Source organism: Melanerpes formicivorus, unplaced genomic scaffold (assembly GCF_026170545.1).
Source record: "Melanerpes formicivorus ecotype bairdi unplaced genomic scaffold, bMelFor1.0.p_v2 SCAF_24, whole genome shotgun sequence".
Classification (NCBI taxonomy): Eukaryota; Metazoa; Chordata; class Aves; order Piciformes; family Picidae; genus Melanerpes; species Melanerpes formicivorus.
Window position 1 is genome coordinate 3,700,714 of NW_027142376.1, and position 17,430 is coordinate 3,718,143.

The following is a 17,430-nucleotide window of genomic DNA, read 5'->3' on the forward strand; positions in this document are numbered from 1 at the left end:
TCACTCTCGAAATCAAGCATTTTACAGCAGGTTGGAGCAGCCTGTATCTCAGCACAGGAATAAGGTAGGGAAGAATTCTAAGGATCATTTTGACTGCCTCCAGAAGTTAGATCAGATGGCAAATTGTATTTGGTGCCAGGTCTTTCCCTTTAGGTTTTACCCCAACAATGTTTTCATTAGTTTCGCTCACTCTCGAAATCAACATTTTACAGCAGGTTGGAGCAGCCTGTATCTCAGCACAGGAATAAGGTAGGGAAGAATTCTAAGGATCATTTTGACTGCCTCCAGAAGTTAGATCAGATGGCCAATGCAATTTGGTGCTAGGCCTTTCCCTTTAGGTTTTACCCCAACGTTTTCATTAGTTTCGCTCACCCCTCGAAATCAAGCATTTTACAGCAGGTTGGAGCAGCCTGTATCTCAGCACAGGAATAAGGTAGGGAAGAATTCTAAGGATCATTTTGACTGCCTCCAGAAGTTAGATCAGATGGCAAATTGTATTTGGTGCTAGGCCTTTCCCTTTAGGTTTTACCCCAACAATGTTTTCATTAGTTTCGCTCACTCTCGAAATCAAGCATTTCACAGCAGGTTGGAGCAGCCTGTATCTCAGCACAGGAATAAGGTAGGGAAGAATTCAAATACTCATTTTGACTGCCTCCAGAAGTTAGATCAGATGGCAAATTGTATTTGGTGCTAGGTCGTTCCCTTTAGGTTTTACCCCAACAATGTTTTCATTAGTTTCGCTCACTCTCGAAATCAAGCATTTTACAGCAGGTTGGAGCAGCCTGTATCTCAGCACAGGAATAAGGTAGGGAAGAATTCTAAGGATCATTTTGACTGCCTCCAGAAGTTAGATCAGATGGCCAATGTAATTTGGTGCTAGGCCTTTCCCTTTAGGTTTTACCCCAACAATGTTTTCATTAGTTTCGATCACTGTCGAAATCAAGCATTTTACAGCAGGTTGGAGCAGCCTGTATCTCAGCACAGGAATAAGGTAGGGAAGAATTCAAATACTCATTTTGACTGCCTCCAGAAGTTAGATCAGATGGCCAATGCAATTTGGTGCTAGGCCTTTCCCTTTAGGTTTTACCCCAACAATGTTTTCATTAGTTTCGCTCACTCTCGAAATCAAGCATTTTACAGCAGGTTGGAGCAGCCTGTATCTCAGCACAGGAATAAGGGAGGGAAGAATTCAAATACTCATTTTGACTGCCTCCAGAAGTTAGATCAGATGGCCAATGCAATTTGGTGCTAGGCCTTTCCCTCTAGGTTTTACCCCAACAATGTTTTCATTAGTTTCGCTCACTCTCGAAATCAAGCATTTTACAGCAGGTTGGAGCAGCCTGTATCTCAGCACAGGAATAAGGTAGGGAAGAATTCAAATACTCATATTGACTGCCTCCAGAAGTTAGATCAGATGGAAAATTGTATTTGGCGCTAGGTCTTTCCCTTTAGGTTTTACCCCAACAATGTTTTCATTAGTTTCGCTCACTCTCGAAATCAAGCATTTTACAGCAGGTTGGAGCAGCCTGTATCTCAGCACAGGAATAAGGTAGGGAAGAATTCTAAGGATCATTTTGACTGCCTCCAGAAGTTAGATCAGATGGCCAATGCAATTTGGTGCTAGGCCTTTCCCTTTAGGTTTTACCCCAACAATATTTTCATTAGTTTCGCTCACTCTCGAAATCAAGCATTTCACAGCAGGTTGGAGCAGCCTGTATCTCAGCACAGGAATAAGGTAGGGAAGAATTCAAATACTCATTTTGACTGCCTCCAGAAGTTAGATCAGATGGCAAATTGTATTTGGTGCTAGGTCTTTCCCTTTAGGTTTTACCCCAACAATGTTTTCATTAGTTTCGCTCACTCTCGAAATCAAGCATTTTACAGCAGGTTGGAGCAGCCTGTATCTCAGCACAGGAATAAGGTAGGGAAGAATTCTAAGGATCATTTTGACTGCCTCCAGAAGTTAGATCAGATGGCCAATGGAATTTGGTGCTAGGCCTTTCCCTTTAGGTTTTACCCCAACGTTTTCATTAGTTTCGCTCACCCTCGAAATCAAGCATTTTACAGCAGGTTGGAGCAGCCTGTATCTCAGCACAGGAATAAGGTAGGGAAGAATTCAAATACTCATTTTGACTGCCTCCAGAAGTTAGATCAGATGGCAAATTGTATTTGGTGCTAGGTCTTTCCCTTTAGGTTTTACCCCAACAATGTTTTCATTAGTTTCGATCACTCTCGAAATCAAGCATTTTACAGCAGGTTGGAGCCCCCTGTATCTCAGCACAGGAATAAGGTAGGGAAGAATTCTAAGGATCATTTTGACTGCCTCCAGAAGTTAGATCAGATGGCAAATTGTATTTGGTGCTAGGTCTTTCCCTTTAGGTTTTACCCCAACAATGTTTTCATTAGTTTCGCTCACTCTCGAAATCAAGCATTTTACAGCAGGTTGGAGCAGCCTGTATCTCAGCACAGGAATAAGGTAGGGAAGAATTCTAAGGATCATTTTGACTGCCTCCAGAAGTTAGATCAGATGGCCAATGCAATTTGGTGCTAGGCCTTTCCCTTTAGGTTTTACCCCAACAATGTTTTCATTAGTTTCGCTCACTCTCGAAATCAAGCATTTTACAGCAGGTTGGAGCAGCCTGTATCTCAGCACAGGAATAAGGTAGGGAAGAATTCAAATACTCATTTTGACTGCCTCCAGAAGTTAGATCAGATGGCAAATTGTATTTGGCGCTAGGTCTTTCCCTTTAGGTTTTACCCCAACAATGTTTTCATTAGTTTCGCTCACTCTCGAAATCAAGCATTTTACAGCAGGTTGGAGCAGCCTGTATCTCAGCACAGGAATAAGGTAGGGAAGAATTCTAAGGATCATTTTGACTGCCTCCAGAAGTTAGATCAGATGGCCAATGCAATTTGGTGCTAGGCCTTTCCCTTTAGGTTTTACCCCAACAATATTTTCATTAGTTTCGCTCACTCTCGAAATCAAGCATTTCACAGCAGGTTGGAGCAGCCTGTATCTCAGCACAGGAATAAGGTAGGGAAGAATTCAAATACTCATTTTGACTGCCTCCAGAAGTTAGATCAGATGGCAAATTGTATTTGGTGCTAGGTCTTTCCCTTTAGGTTTTACCCCAACAATGTTTTCATTAGTTTCGCTCACTCTCGAAATCAAGCATTTTACAGCAGGTTGGAGCAGCCTGTATCTCAGCACAGGAATAAGGTAGGGAAGAATTCTAAGGATCATTTTGACTGCCTCCAGAAGTTAGATCAGATGGCAAATTGTATTTGGTGCTAGGTCTTTCCCTTTAGGTTTTACCCCAACAATGTTTTCATTAGTTTCGCTCACTCTCGAAATCAAGCATTTTACAGCAGGTTGGAGCAGCCTGTATCTCAGCACAGGAATAAGGTAGGGAAGAATTCTAAGGATCATTTTGACTGCCTCCAGAAGTTAGATCAGATGGCCAATGTAATTTGGTGCTAGGCCTTTCCCTTTAGGTTTTACCCCAACGTTTTCATTAGTTTCGCTCACTCTCGAAATCAAGCATTTTACAGCAGGTTGGAGCAGCCTGTATCTCAGCACAGGAATAAGGTAGGGAAGAATTCAAATACTCATTTTGACTGCCTCCAGAAGTTAGATCAGATGGCCAATGCAATTTGGTGCTAGGCCTTTCCCTTTAGGTTTTTACCCCAACAATGTTTTCATTAGTTTCGATCACTCTCGAAATCAAGCATTTTACAGCAGGTTGGAGCAGCCTGTATCTCAGCACAGGAATAAGGTAGGGAAGAATTCTAAGGATCATTTTGACTGCCTCCAGAAGTTAGATCAGATGGCAAATTGTATTTGGTGCTAGGTCTTTCCCTTTAGGTTTTACCCCAACAATGTTTTCATTAGTTTCGCTCACTCTCGAAATCAAGCATTTTACAGCAGGTTGGAGCAGCCTGTATCTCAGCACAGGAATAAGGTAGGGAAGAATTCAAATACTCATTTTGACTGCCTCCAGAAGTTAGATCACATGGCAAATTGTATTTGGTGCCAGGTCTTTCCCTTTAGGTTTTTACCCCAACAATGTTTTCATTAGTTTCGCTCACTCTCGAAATCAAGCATTTTACAGCAGGTTGGAGCAGCCTGTATCTCAGCACAGGAATAAGGTAGGGAAGAATTCTAAGGATCATTTTGACTGCCTCCAGAAGTTAGATCAGATGGCCAATGGAATTTGGTGCTAGGTCTTTCCCTTTAGGTTTTACCCCAACGTTTTCATTAGTTTCGCTGACCCTCGAAATCAAGCATTTTACAGCAGGTTGGAGCAGCCTGTATCTCAGCACAGGAATAAGGTAGGGAAGAATTCAAATACTCATTTTGACTGCCTCCAGAAGTTAGATCAGATGGCAAATTGTATTTGGTGCTAGGTCTTTCCCTTTAGGTTTTACCCCAACAATGTTTTCATTAGTTTCGCTCACTCTCGAAATCAAGCATTTTACAGCAGGTTGGAGCAGCCTGTATCTCAGCACAGGAATAAGGGAGGGAAGAATTCAAATACTCATTTTGACTGCCTCCAGAAGTTAGATCAGATGGCCAATGCAATTTGGTGCTAGGCCTTTCCCTTTAGGTTTTACCCCAACAATGTTTTCATTAGTTTCGCTCACTCTCGAAATCAAGCATTTTACAGCAGGTTGGAGCAGCCTGTATCTCAGCACAGGAATAAGGTAGGGAAGAATTCAAATACTCATTTTGACTGCCTCCAGAAGTTAGATCAGATGGCAAATTGTATTTGGCGCTAGGTCTTTCCCTTTAGGTTTTTACCCCAACAATGTTTTCATTAGTTTCGATCACTCTCGAAATCAAGCATTTTACAGCAGGTTGGAGCAGCCTGTATCTCAGCACAGGAATAAGGTAGGGAAGAATTCAAATACTCATTTTGACTGCCTCCAGAAGTTAGATCAGATGGCCAATGCAATTTGGTGCTAGGCCTTTCCCTTTAGGTTTTACCCCAACAATATTTTCATTAGTTTCGCTCACTCTCGAAATCAAGCATTTCACAGCGGGTTGGAGCAGCCTGTATCTCAGCACAGGAATAAGGTAGGGAAGAATTCAAATACTCATTTTGACTGCCTCCAGAAGTTAGATCAGATGGCAAATTGGATTTGGTGCTAGGTCTTTCCCTTTAGGTTTTACCCCAACAATGTTTTCATTAGTTTCGCTCACTCTCGAAATCAAGCATTTTACAGCAGGTTGGAGCACCCTGTATCTCAGCACAGGAATAAGGTAGGGAAGAATTCTAAGGATCAATTTGACTGCCTCCAGAAGTTAGATCAGATGGCAAATTGTATTTGGTGCCAGGTCTTTCCCTTTAGGTTTTACCCCAACAATGTTTTCATTAGTTTCGCTCACTCTCGAAATCAAGCATTTTACAGCAGGTTGGAGCAGCCTGTATCTCAGCACAGGAATAAGGTAGGGAAGAATTCTAAGGATCATTTTGACTGCCTCCAGAAGTTAGATCAGATGGCCAATGTAATTTGGTGCTAGGCCTTTCCCTTTAGGTTTTACCCCAACGTTTTCATTAGTTTCGCTCACTCTCGAAATCAAGCATTTTACAGCAGGTTGGAGCAGCCTGTATCTCAGCACACGAATAAGGTAGGGAAGAATTCAAATACTCATTTTGACTGCCTCCAGAAGTTAGATCAGATGGCCAATGCAATTTGGTGCTAGGCCTTTCCCTTTAGGTTTTACCCCAACAATGTTTTCATTAGTTTCGATCACTCTCGAAATCAAGCATTTTACAGCAGGTTGGAGCAGCCTGTATCTCAGGACAGGAATAAGGTAGGGAAGAATTCTAAGGATCATTTTGACTGCCTCCAGAAGTTAGATCAGATGGCAAATTGTATTTGGTGCTAGGTCTTTCCCTTTAGGTTTTACCCCAACAATGTTTTCATTAGTTTCGCTCACTCTCGAAATCAAGCATTTTACAGCAGGTTGGAGCAGCCTGTATCTCAGCACAGGAATAAGGTAGGGAAGAATTCAAATACTCATTTTGACTGCCTCCAGAAGTTAGATCACATGGCAAATTGTATTTGGTGCCAGGTCTTTCCCTTTAGGTTTTACCCCAACAATGTTTTCATTAGTTTCGCTCACTCTCGAAATCAAGCATTTTACAGCAGGTTGGAGCAGCCTGTATCTCAGCACAGGAATAAGGTAGGGAAGAATTCTAAGGATCATTTTGACTGCCTCCAGAAGTTAGATCAGATGGCCAATGCAATTTGGTGCTAGGCCTTTCCCTTTAGGTTTTACCCCAACGTTTTCATTAGTTTCGCTCACCCTCGAAATCAAGCATTTTACAGCAGGTTGGAGCAGCCTGTATCTCAGCACAGGAATAAGGTAGGGAAGAATTCAAATACTCATTTTGACTGCCTCCAGAAGTTAGATCAGATGGCAAATTGTATTTGGTGCTAGGTCTTTCCCTTTAGGTTTTACCCCAACAATGTTTTCATTAGTTTCGATCACTCTCGAAATCAAGCATTTTACAGCAGGTTGGAGCCCCCTGTATATCAGCACAGGAATAAGGTAGGGAAGAATTCTAAGGATCATTTTGACTGCCTCCAGAAGTTAGATCAGATGGCAAATTGTATTTGGTGCTAGGTCTTTCCCTTTAGGTTTTACCCCAACAATGTTTTCATTAGTTTCGCTCACTCTCGAAATCAAGCATTTTACAGCAGGTTGGAGCAGCCTGTATCTCAGCACAGGAATAAGGTAGGGAAGAATTCAAATACTCATTTTGACTGCCTCCAGAAGTTAGATCAGATGGCCAATGCAATTTGGTGCTAGGTCTTTCCCTTTAGGTTTTACCCCAACAATGTTTTCATTAGTTTCGCTCACTCTCGAACTCAAGCATTTTACAGCAGGTTGGAGCAGCCTGTATCTCAGCACAGGAATAAGGTAGGGAAGAATTCTAAGGATCATTTTGACTGCCTCCAGAAGTTAGATCAGATGGCCAATGCAATTTGGTGCTAGGCCTTTCCCTTTAGATTTTTACCCCAACAATGTTTTCATTAGTTTCGCTCACTCTCGAAATCAAGCATTTTACAGCAGGTTGGAGCACCCTGTGTCTCAGCACAGGAATAAGGTAGGGAAGAATTCAAATACTCATTTTGACTGCCTCCAGAAGTTAGATCAGATGGCAAATTGGATTTGGTGCTAGGTCTTTCCCTTTAGGTTTTACCCCAACAATGTTTTCATTAGTTTCGATCACTCTCGAAATCAAGCATTTTACAGCAGGTTGGAGCAGCCTGTATCTCAGCACAGGAATAAGGGAGGGAAGAATTCAAATACTCATTTTGACTGCCTCCAGAAGTTAGATCAGATGGCCAATGCAATTTGGTGCTAGGCCTTTCCCTTTAGGTTTTACCCCAACAATGTTTTCATTAGTTTCGCTCACTCTCGAAATCAAGCATTTTACAGCAGGTTGGAGCAGCCTGTATCTCAGCACAGGAATAAGGTAGGGAAGAATTCAAATACTCATTTTGACTGCCTCCAGAAGTTAGATCAGATGGAAAATTGTATTTGGCGCTAGGTCTTTCCCTTTAGGTTTTACCCCAACAATGTTTTCATTAGTTTCGATCACTCTCGAAATCAAGCATTTTACAGCAGGTTGGAGCAGCCTGTATCTCAGCACAGGAATAAGGTAGGGAAGAATTCTAAGGATCATTTTGACTGCCTCCAGAAGTTAGATCAGATGGCCAATGCAATTTGGTGCTAGGCCTTTCCCTTTAGGTTTTACCCCAACAATATTTTCATTAGTTTCGCTCACTCTCGAAATCAAGCATTTCACAGCAGGTTGGAGCAGCCTGTATCTCAGCACAGGAATAAGGTAGGGAAGAATTCAAATACTCATTTTGACTGCCTCCAGAAGTTAGATCAGATGGCAAATTGTATTTGGTGCTAGGTCTTTCCCTTTAGGTTTTACCCCAACAATGTTTTCATTAGTTTCGCTCACTCTCGAAATCAAGCATTTTACAGCAGGTTGGAGCACCCTGTATCTCAGCACAGGAATAAGGTAGGGAAGAATTCTAAGGATCATTTTGACTGCCTCCAGAAGTTAGATCAGATGGCAAATTGTATTTGGTGCCAGGTCTTTCCCTTTGGGTTTTACCCCAACAATGTTTTCATTAGTTTCGCTCACTCTCGAAATCAAGCATTTTACAGCAGGTTGGAGCAGCCTGTATCTCAGCACAGGAATAAGGTAGGGAAGAATTCTAAGGATCATTTTGACTGCCTCCAGAAGTTAGATCAGATGGCAAATTGTATTTGGTGCTAGGTCTTTCCCTTTAGGTTTTACCCCAACAATGTTTTCATTAGTTTTGCTCACTCTCGAAATCAAGCATTTTACAGCAGGTTGGAGCAGCCTGTATCTCAGCACAGGAATAAGGTAGGGAAGAATTCTAAGGATCATTTTGACTGCCTCCAGAAGTTAGATCAGATGGCCAATGCAATTTGGTGCTAGGCCTTTCCCTTTAGGTTTTACCCCAACGTTTTCATTAGTTTCGCTCACCCTCGAAATCAAGCATTTTACAGCAGGTTGGAGCAGCCTGTATCTCAGCACAGGAATAAGGTAGGGAAGAATTCTAAGGATCATTTTGACTGCCTCCAGAAGTTAGATCAGATGGCAAATTGTATTTGGTGCTAGGCCTTTCCCTTTAGGTTTTACCCCAACAATGTTTTCATTAGTTTCGCTCACTCTCGAAATCAAGCATTTCACAGCAGGTTGGAGCAGCCTGTATCTCAGCACAGGAATAAGGTAGGGAAGAATTCAAATACTCATTTTGACTGCCTCCAGAAGTTAGATCAGATGGCAAATTGTATTTGGTGCTAGGTCGTTCCCTTTAGGTTTTACCCCAACAATGTTTTCATTAGTTTCGCTCACTCTCGAAATCAAGCATTTTACAGCAGGTTGGAGCAGCCTGTATCTCAGCACAGGAATAAGGTAGGGAAGAATTCTAAGGATCATTTTGACTGCCTCCAGAAGTTAGATCAGATGGCCAATGTAATTTGGTGCTAGGCCTTTCCCTTTAGGTTTTACCCCAACAATGTTTTCATTAGTTTCGATCACTGTCGAAATCAAGCATTTTACAGCAGGTTGGAGCAGCCTGTATCTCAGCACAGGAATAAGGTAGGGAAGAATTCAAATACTCATTTTGACTGCCTCCAGAAGTTAGATCAGATGGCCAATGCAATTTGGTGCTAGGCCTTTCCCTTTAGGTTTTACCCCAACAATGTTTTCATTAGTTTCGCTCACTCTCGAAATCAAGCATTTTACAGCAGGTTGGAGCAGCCTGTATCTCAGCACAGGAATAAGGGAGGGAAGAATTCAAATACTCATTTTGACTGCCTCCAGAAGTTAGATCAGATGGCCAATGCAATTTGGTGCTAGGCCTTTCCCTCTAGGTTTTACCCCAACAATGTTTTCATTAGTTTCGCTCACTGTCGAAATCAAGCATTTTACAGCAGGTTGGAGCAGCCTGTATCTCAGCACAGGAATAAGGTAGGGAAGAATTCAAATACTCATATTGACTGCCTCCAGAAGTTAGATCAGATGGAAAATTGTATTTGGCGCTAGGTCTTTCCCTTTAGGTTTTACCCCAACAATGTTTTCATTAGTTTCGCTCACTCTCGAAATCAAGCATTTTACAGCAGGTTGGAGCAGCCTGTATCTCAGCACAGGAATAAGGTAGGGAAGAATTCTAAGGATCATTTTGACTGCCTCCAGAAGTTAGATCAGATGGCCAATGCAATTTGGTGCTAGGCCTTTCCCTTTAGGTTTTACCCCAACAATATTTTCATTAGTTTCGCTCACTCTCGAAATCAAGCATTTCACAGCAGGTTGGAGCAGCCTGTATCTCAGCACAGGAATAAGGTAGGGAAGAATTCAAATACTCATTTTGACTGCCTCCAGAAGTTAGATCAGATGGCAAATTGTATTTGGTGCTAGGTCTTTCCCTTTAGGTTTTACCCCAACAATGTTTTCATTAGTTTCGCTCACTCTCGAAATCAAGCATTTTACAGCAGGTTGGAGCAGCCTGTATCTCAGCACAGGAATAAGGTAGGGAAGAATTCTAAGGATCATTTTGACTGCCTCCAGAAGTTAGATCAGATGGCCAATGGAATTTGGTGCTAGGCCTTTCCCTTTAGGTTTTACCCCAACGTTTTCATTAGTTTCGCTCACCCTCGAAATCAAGCATTTTACAGCAGGTTGGAGCAGCCTGTATCTCAGCACAGGAATAAGGTAGGGAAGAATTCTAAGGATCATTTTGACTGCCTCCAGAAGTTAGATCAGATGGCAAATTGTATTTGGTGCTAGGTCTTTCCCTTTAGGTTTTACCCCAACAATGTTTTCATTAGTTTCGATCACTCTCGAAATCAAGCATTTTACAGCAGGTTGGAGCCCCCTGTATCTCAGCACAGGAATAAGGTAGGGAAGAATTCTAAGGATCATTTTGACTGCCTCCAGAAGTTAGATCAGATGGCAAATTGTATTTGGTGCTAGGTCTTTCCCTTTAGGTTTTACCCCAACAATGTTTTCATTAGTTTCGCTCACTCTCGAAATCAAGCATTTTACAGCAGGTTGGAGCAGCCTGTATCTCAGCACAGGAATAAGGTAGGGAAGAATTCTAAGGATCATTTTGACTGCCTCCAGAAGTTAGATCAGATGGCCAATGCAATTTGGTGCTAGGCCTTTCCCTTTAGGTTTTACCCCAACAATGTTTTCATTAGTTTCGCTCACTCTCGAAATCAAGCATTTTACAGCAGGTTGGAGCAGCCTGTATCTCAGCACAGGAATAAGGTAGGGAAGAATTCAAATACTCATTTTGACTGCCTCCAGAAGTTAGATCAGATGGCAAATTGTATTTGGCGCTAGGTCTTTCCCTTTAGGTTTTACCCCAACAATGTTTTCATTAGTTTCGCTCACTCTCGAAATCAAGCATTTTACAGCAGGTTGGAGCAGCCTGTATCTCAGCACAGGAATAAGGTAGGGAAGAATTCTAAGGATCATTTTGACTGCCTCCAGAAGTTAGATCAGATGGCCAATGCAATTTGGTGCTAGGCCTTTCCCTTTAGGTTTTACCCCAACAATATTTTCATTAGTTTCGCTCACTCTCGAAATCAAGCATTTCACAGCAGGTTGGAGCAGCCTGTATCTCAGCACAGGAATAAGGTAGGGAAGAATTCAAATACTCATTTTGACTGCCTCCAGAAGTTAGATCAGATGGCCAATGCAATTTGGTGCTAGGCCTTTCCCTTTAGGTTTTTACCCCAACAATGTTTTCATTAGTTTCGATCACTCTCGAAATCAAGCATTTTACAGCAGGTTGGAGCAGCCTGTATCTCAGCACAGGAATAAGGTAGGGAAGAATTCTAAGGATCATTTTGACTGCCTCCAGAAGTTAGATCAGATGGCAAATTGTATTTGGTGCTAGGTCTTTCCCTTTAGGTTTTACCCCAACAATGTTTTCATTAGTTTCAATCGCTCTCGAAATCAAGCATTTTACAGCAGGTTGGAGCAGCCTGTATCTCAGCACAGGAATAAGGTAGGGAAGAATTCAAATACTCATTTTGACTGCCTCCAGAAGTTAGATCACATGGCAAATTGTATTTGGTGCCAGGTCTTTCCCTTTAGGTTTTACCCCAACAATGTTTTCATTAGTTTCGCTCACTCTCGAAATCAAGCATTTTACAGCAGGTTGGAGCAGCCTGTATCTCAGCACAGGAATAAGGTAGGGAAGAATTCTAAGGATCATTTTGACTGCCTCCAGAAGTTAGATCAGATGGCCAATGGAATTTGGTGCTAGGTCTTTCCCTTTAGGTTTTACCCCAACGTTTTCATTAGTTTCGCTCACCCTCGAAATCAAGCATTTTACAGCAGGTTGGAGCAGCCTGTATCTCAGCACAGGAATAAGGTAGGGAAGAATTCAAATACTCATTTTGACTGCCTCCAGAAGTTAGATCAGATGGCAAATTGTATTTGGTGCTAGGTCTTTCCCTTTAGGTTTTACCCCAACAATGTTTTCATTAGTTTCGCTCACTCTCGAAATCAAGCATTTTACAGCAGGTTGGAGCAGCCTGTATCTCAGCACAGGAATAAGGGAGGGAAGAATTCAAATACTCATTTTGACTGCCTCCAGAAGTTAGATCAGATGGCCAATGCAATTTGGTGCTAGGCCTTTCCCTTTAGGTTTTACCCCAACAATGTTTTCATTAGTTTCGCTCACTCTCGAAATCAAGCATTTTACAGCAGGTTGGAGCAGCCTGTATCTCAGCACAGGAATAAGGTAGGGAAGAATTCAAAGGATCATTTTGACTGCCTCCAGAAGTTAGATCAGATGGCAAATTGTATTTGGCGCTAGGTCTTTCCCTTTAGGTTTTACCCCAACAATGTTTTCATTAGTTTCGATCACTCTCGAAATCAAGCATTTTACAGCAGGTTGGAGCAGCCTGTATCTCAGCACAGGAATAAGGTAGGGAAGAATTCAAATACTCATTTTGACTGCCTCCAGAAGTTAGATCAGATGGCCAATGCAATTTGGTGCTAGCCCTTTCCCTTTAGGTTTTACCCCAACAATATTTTCATTAGTTTCGCTCACTCTCGAAATCAAGCATTTCACAGCGGGTTGGAGCAGCCTGTATCTCAGCACAGGAATAAGGTAGGGAAGAATTCAAATACTCATTTTGACTGCCTCCAGAAGTTAGATCAGATGGCAAATTGGATTTGGTGCTAGGTCTTTCCCTTTAGGTTTTACCCCAACAATGTTTTCATTAGTTTCGCTCACTCTCGAAATCAAGCATTTTACAGCAGGTTGGAGCAGCCTGTATCTCAGCACAGGAATAAGGTAGGGAAGAATTCAAATACTCATTTTGACTGCCTCCAGAAGTTAGATCAGATGGCCAAAGCAATTTGGTGCTAGGTCTTTCCCTTTAGGTTTTACCCCAACAATGTTTTCATTAGTTTCGCTCACTCTCGAAATCAAGCATTTTACAGCAGGTTGGAGCAGCCTGTATCTCAGCACAGGAATAAGGTAGGGAAGAATTCTAAGGATCATTTTGACTGCCTCCAGAAGTTAGATCAGATGGCAAATTGGATTTGGTGCTAGGTCTTTCCCTTTAGGTTTTACCCCAACAATGTTTTCATTAGTTTCGCTCACTCTCGAAATCAAGCATTTTACAGCAGGTTGGAGCAGCCTGTATCTCAGCACAGGAATAAGGTAGGGAAGAATTCAAATACTCATTTTGACTGCCTCCAGAAGTTAGATCACATGGCAAATTGTATTTGGTGCCAGGTCTTTCCCTTTAGGTTTTACCCCAACAATGTTTTCATTAGTTTCGCTCACTCTCGAAATCAAGCATTTTACAGCAGGTTGGAGCAGCCTGTATCTCAGCACAGGAATAAGGTAGGGAAGAATTCTAAGGATCATTTTGACTGCCTCCAGAAGTTAGATCAGATGGCCAATGCAATTTGGTGCTAGGCCTTTCCCTTTAGGTTTTACCCCAACGTTTTCATTAGTTTCGCTCACCCTCGAAATCAAGCATTTTACAGCAGGTTGGAGCAGCCTGTATCTCAGCACAGGAATAAGGTAGGGAAGAATTCAAATACTCATTTTGACTGCCTCCAGAAGTTAGATCAGATGGCAAATTGTATTTGGTGCTCGGTCTTTCCCTTTAGGTTTTACCCCAACAATGTTTTCATTAGTTTCGATCACTCTCGAAATCAAGCATTTTACAGCAGGTTGGAGCCCCCTGTATCTCAGCACAGGAATAAGGTAGGGAAGAATTCTAAGGATCATTTTGACTGCCTCCAGAAGTTAGATCAGATGGCAAATTGTATTTGGTGCTAGGTCTTTCCCTTTAGGTTTTACCCCAACAATGTTTTCATTAGTTTCGCTCACTCTCGAAATCAAGCATTTTACAGCAGGTTGGAGCAGCCTGTATCTCAGCACAGGAATAAGGTAGGGAAGAATTCAAATACTCATTTTGACTGCCTCCAGAAGTTAGATCAGATGGCCAATGCAATTTGGTGCTAGGTCTTTCCCTTTAGGTTTTACCCCAACAATGTTTTCATTAGTTTTGCTCACTCTCGAACTCAAGCATTTTACAGCAGGTTGGAGCAGCCTGTATCTCAGCACAGGAATAAGGTAGGGAAGAATTCTAAGGATCATTTTGACTGCCTCCAGAAGTTAGATCAGATGGCCTATGCAATTTGGTGCTAGGTCTTTCCCTTTAGCTTTTACCCCAACAATGTTTTCATTAGTTTCGCTCACTCTCGAAATCAAGCATTTTACAGCAGGTTGGAGCACCCTGTGTCTCAGCACAGGAATAAGGTAGGGAAGAATTCAAATACTCATTTTGACTGCCTCCAGAAGTTAGATCAGATGGCCAATGCAATTTGGTGCTAGGTCTTTCCCTTTAGGTTTTACCCCAACAATGTTTTCATTAGTTTCGATCACTCTCGAAATCAAGCATTTTACAGCAGGTTGGAGCAGCCTGTATCTCAGCACAGGAATAAGGGAGGGAAGAATTCAAATACTCATTTTGACTGCCTCCAGAAGTTAGATCAGATGGCCAATGCAATTTGGTGCTAGGCCTTTCCCTTTAGGTTTTACCCCAACAATGTTTTCATTAGTTTCGCTCACTCTCGAAATCAAGCATTTTACAGCAGGTTGGAGCAGCCTGTATCTCAGCACAGGAATAAGGTAGGGAAGAATTCAAATACTCATTTTGACTGCCTCCAGAAGTTAGATCAGATGGAAAATTGTATTTGGCGCTAGGTCTTTCCCTTTAGGTTTTACCCCAACAATGTTTTCATTAGTTTCGATCACTCTCGAAATCAAGCATTTTACAGCAGGTTGGAGCAGCCTGTATCTCAGCACAGGAATAAGGTAGGGAAGAATTCTAAGGATCATTTTGACTGCCTCCAGAAGTTAGATCAGATGGCCAATGCAATTTGGTGCTAGGCCTTTCCCTTTAGGTTTTACCCCAACAATATTTTCATTAGTTTCGCTCACTCTCGAAATCAAGCATTTCACAGCAGGTTGGAGCAGCCTGTATCTCAGCACAGGAATAAGGTAGGGAAGAATTCAAATACTCATTTTGACTGCCTCCAGAAGTTAGATCAGATGGCAAATTGTATTTGGTGCTAGGTCTTTCCCTTTAGGTTTTACCCCAACAATGTTTTCATTAGTTTCGCTCACTCTCGAAATCAAGCATTTTACAGCAGGTTGGAGCACCCTGTATCTCAGCACAGGAATAAGGTAGGGAAGAATTCTAAGGATCATTTTGACTGCCTCCAGAAGTTAGATCAGATGGCAAATTGTATTTGGTGCCAGGTCTTTCCCTTTAGGTTTTACCCCAACAATGTTTTCATTAGTTTCGCTCACTCTCGAAATCAAGCATTTTACAGCAGGTTGGAGCAGCCTGTATCTCAGCACAGGAATAAGGTAGGGAAGAATTCTAAGGATCATTTTGACTGCCTCCAGAAGTTAGATCAGATGGCCAATGTAATTTGGTGCTAGGCCTTTCCCTTTAGGTTTTACCCCAACGTTTTCATTAGTTTCGCTCACTCTCGAAATCAAGCATTTTACAGCAGGTTGGAGCAGCCTGTATCTCAGCACAGGAATAAGGTAGGGAAGAATTCAAATACTCATTTTGACTGCCTCCAGAAGTTAGATCAGATGGCCAATGCAATTTGGTGCTAGGCCTTTCCCTTTAGGTTTTACCCCAACAATGTTTTCATTAGTTTCGATCACTCTCGAAATCAAGCATTTTACAGCAGGTTGGAGCAGCCTGTATCTCAGCACAGGAATAAGGTAGGGAAGAATTCTAAGGATCATTTTGACTGCCTCCAGAAGTTAGATCAGATGGCAAATTGGATTTGGTGCTAGGTCTTTCCCTTTAGGTTTTACCCCAACAATGTTTTCATTAGTTTCAATCACTCTCGAAATCAAGCATTTTACAGCAGGTTGGAGCAGCCTGTATCTCAGCACAGGAATAAGGTAGGGAAGAATTCAAATACTCATTTTGACTGCCTCCAGAAGTTAGATCACATGGCAAATTGTATTTGGTGCCAGGTCTTTCCCTTTAGGTTTTACCCCAACAATGTTTTCATTAGTTTCGCTCACTCTCGAAATCAAGCATTTTACAGCAGGTTGGAGCAGCCTGTATCTCAGCACAGGAATAAGGTAGGGAAGAATTCTAAGGATCATTTTGACTGCCTCCAGAAGTTAGATCAGATGGCCAATGGAATTTGGTGCTAGGCCTTTCCCTTTAGGTTTTACCCCAACGTTTTCATTAGTTTCGCTCACCCTCGAAATCAAGCATTTTACAGCAGGTTGGAGCAGCCTGTATCTCAGCACAGGAATAAGGTAGGGAAGAATTCAAATACTCATTTTGACTGCCTCCAGAAGTTAGATCAGATGGCAAATTGGATTTGGTGCTAGGTCTTTCCCTTTAGGTTTTACCCCAACAATGTTTTCATTAGTTTCGCTCACTCTCGAAATCAAGCATTTTACAGCAGGTTGGAGCCCCCTGTATCTCAGCACAGGAATAAGGTAGGGAAGAATTCTAAGGATCATTTTGACTGCCTCCAGAAGTTAGATCAGATGGCAAATTGTATTTGGTGCTAGGTCTTTCCCTTTAGGTTTTACCCCAACAATGTTTTCATTAGTTTCAATCACTCTCGAAATCAAGCATTTTACAGCAGGTTGGAGCAGCCTGTATCTCAGCACAGGAATAAGGTAGGGAAGAATTCAAATACTCATTTTGACTGCCTCCAGAAGTTAGATCAGATGGCCAATGCAATTTGGTGCTAGGTCTTTCCCTTTAGGTTTTACCCCAACAATGTTTTCATTAGTTTCGCTCACTCTCGAACTCAAGCATTTTACAGCAGGTTGGAGCAGCCTGTATCTCAGCACAGGAATAAGGTAGGGAAGAATTCTAAGGATCATTTTGACTGCCTCCAGAAGTTAGATCAGATGGCCAATGCAATTTGGTGCTAGGCCTTTCCCTTTAGGTTTTACCCCAACAATGTTTTCATTAGTTTCGCTCACTCTCGAAATCAAGCATTTTACAGCAGGTTGGAGCACCCTGTGTCTCAGCACAGGAATAAGGTAGGGAATTATTCAAATACTCATTTTGACTGCCTCCAGTAGTTAGATCAGATGGCCAATGCAATTTGGTGCTAGGCCTTTCCCTTTAGGTTTTACCCCAACAATGTTTTCATTAGTTTCGATCACTCTCGAAATCAAGCATTTTACAGCAGGTTGGAGCAGCCTGTATCTCAGCACAGGAATAAGGTAGGGAAGAATTCTAAGGATCATTTTGACTGCCTCCAGAAGTTAGATCAGATGGCCAATGAATTTGGTGCTAGGCCTTTCCCTTTAGGTTTTACCCCA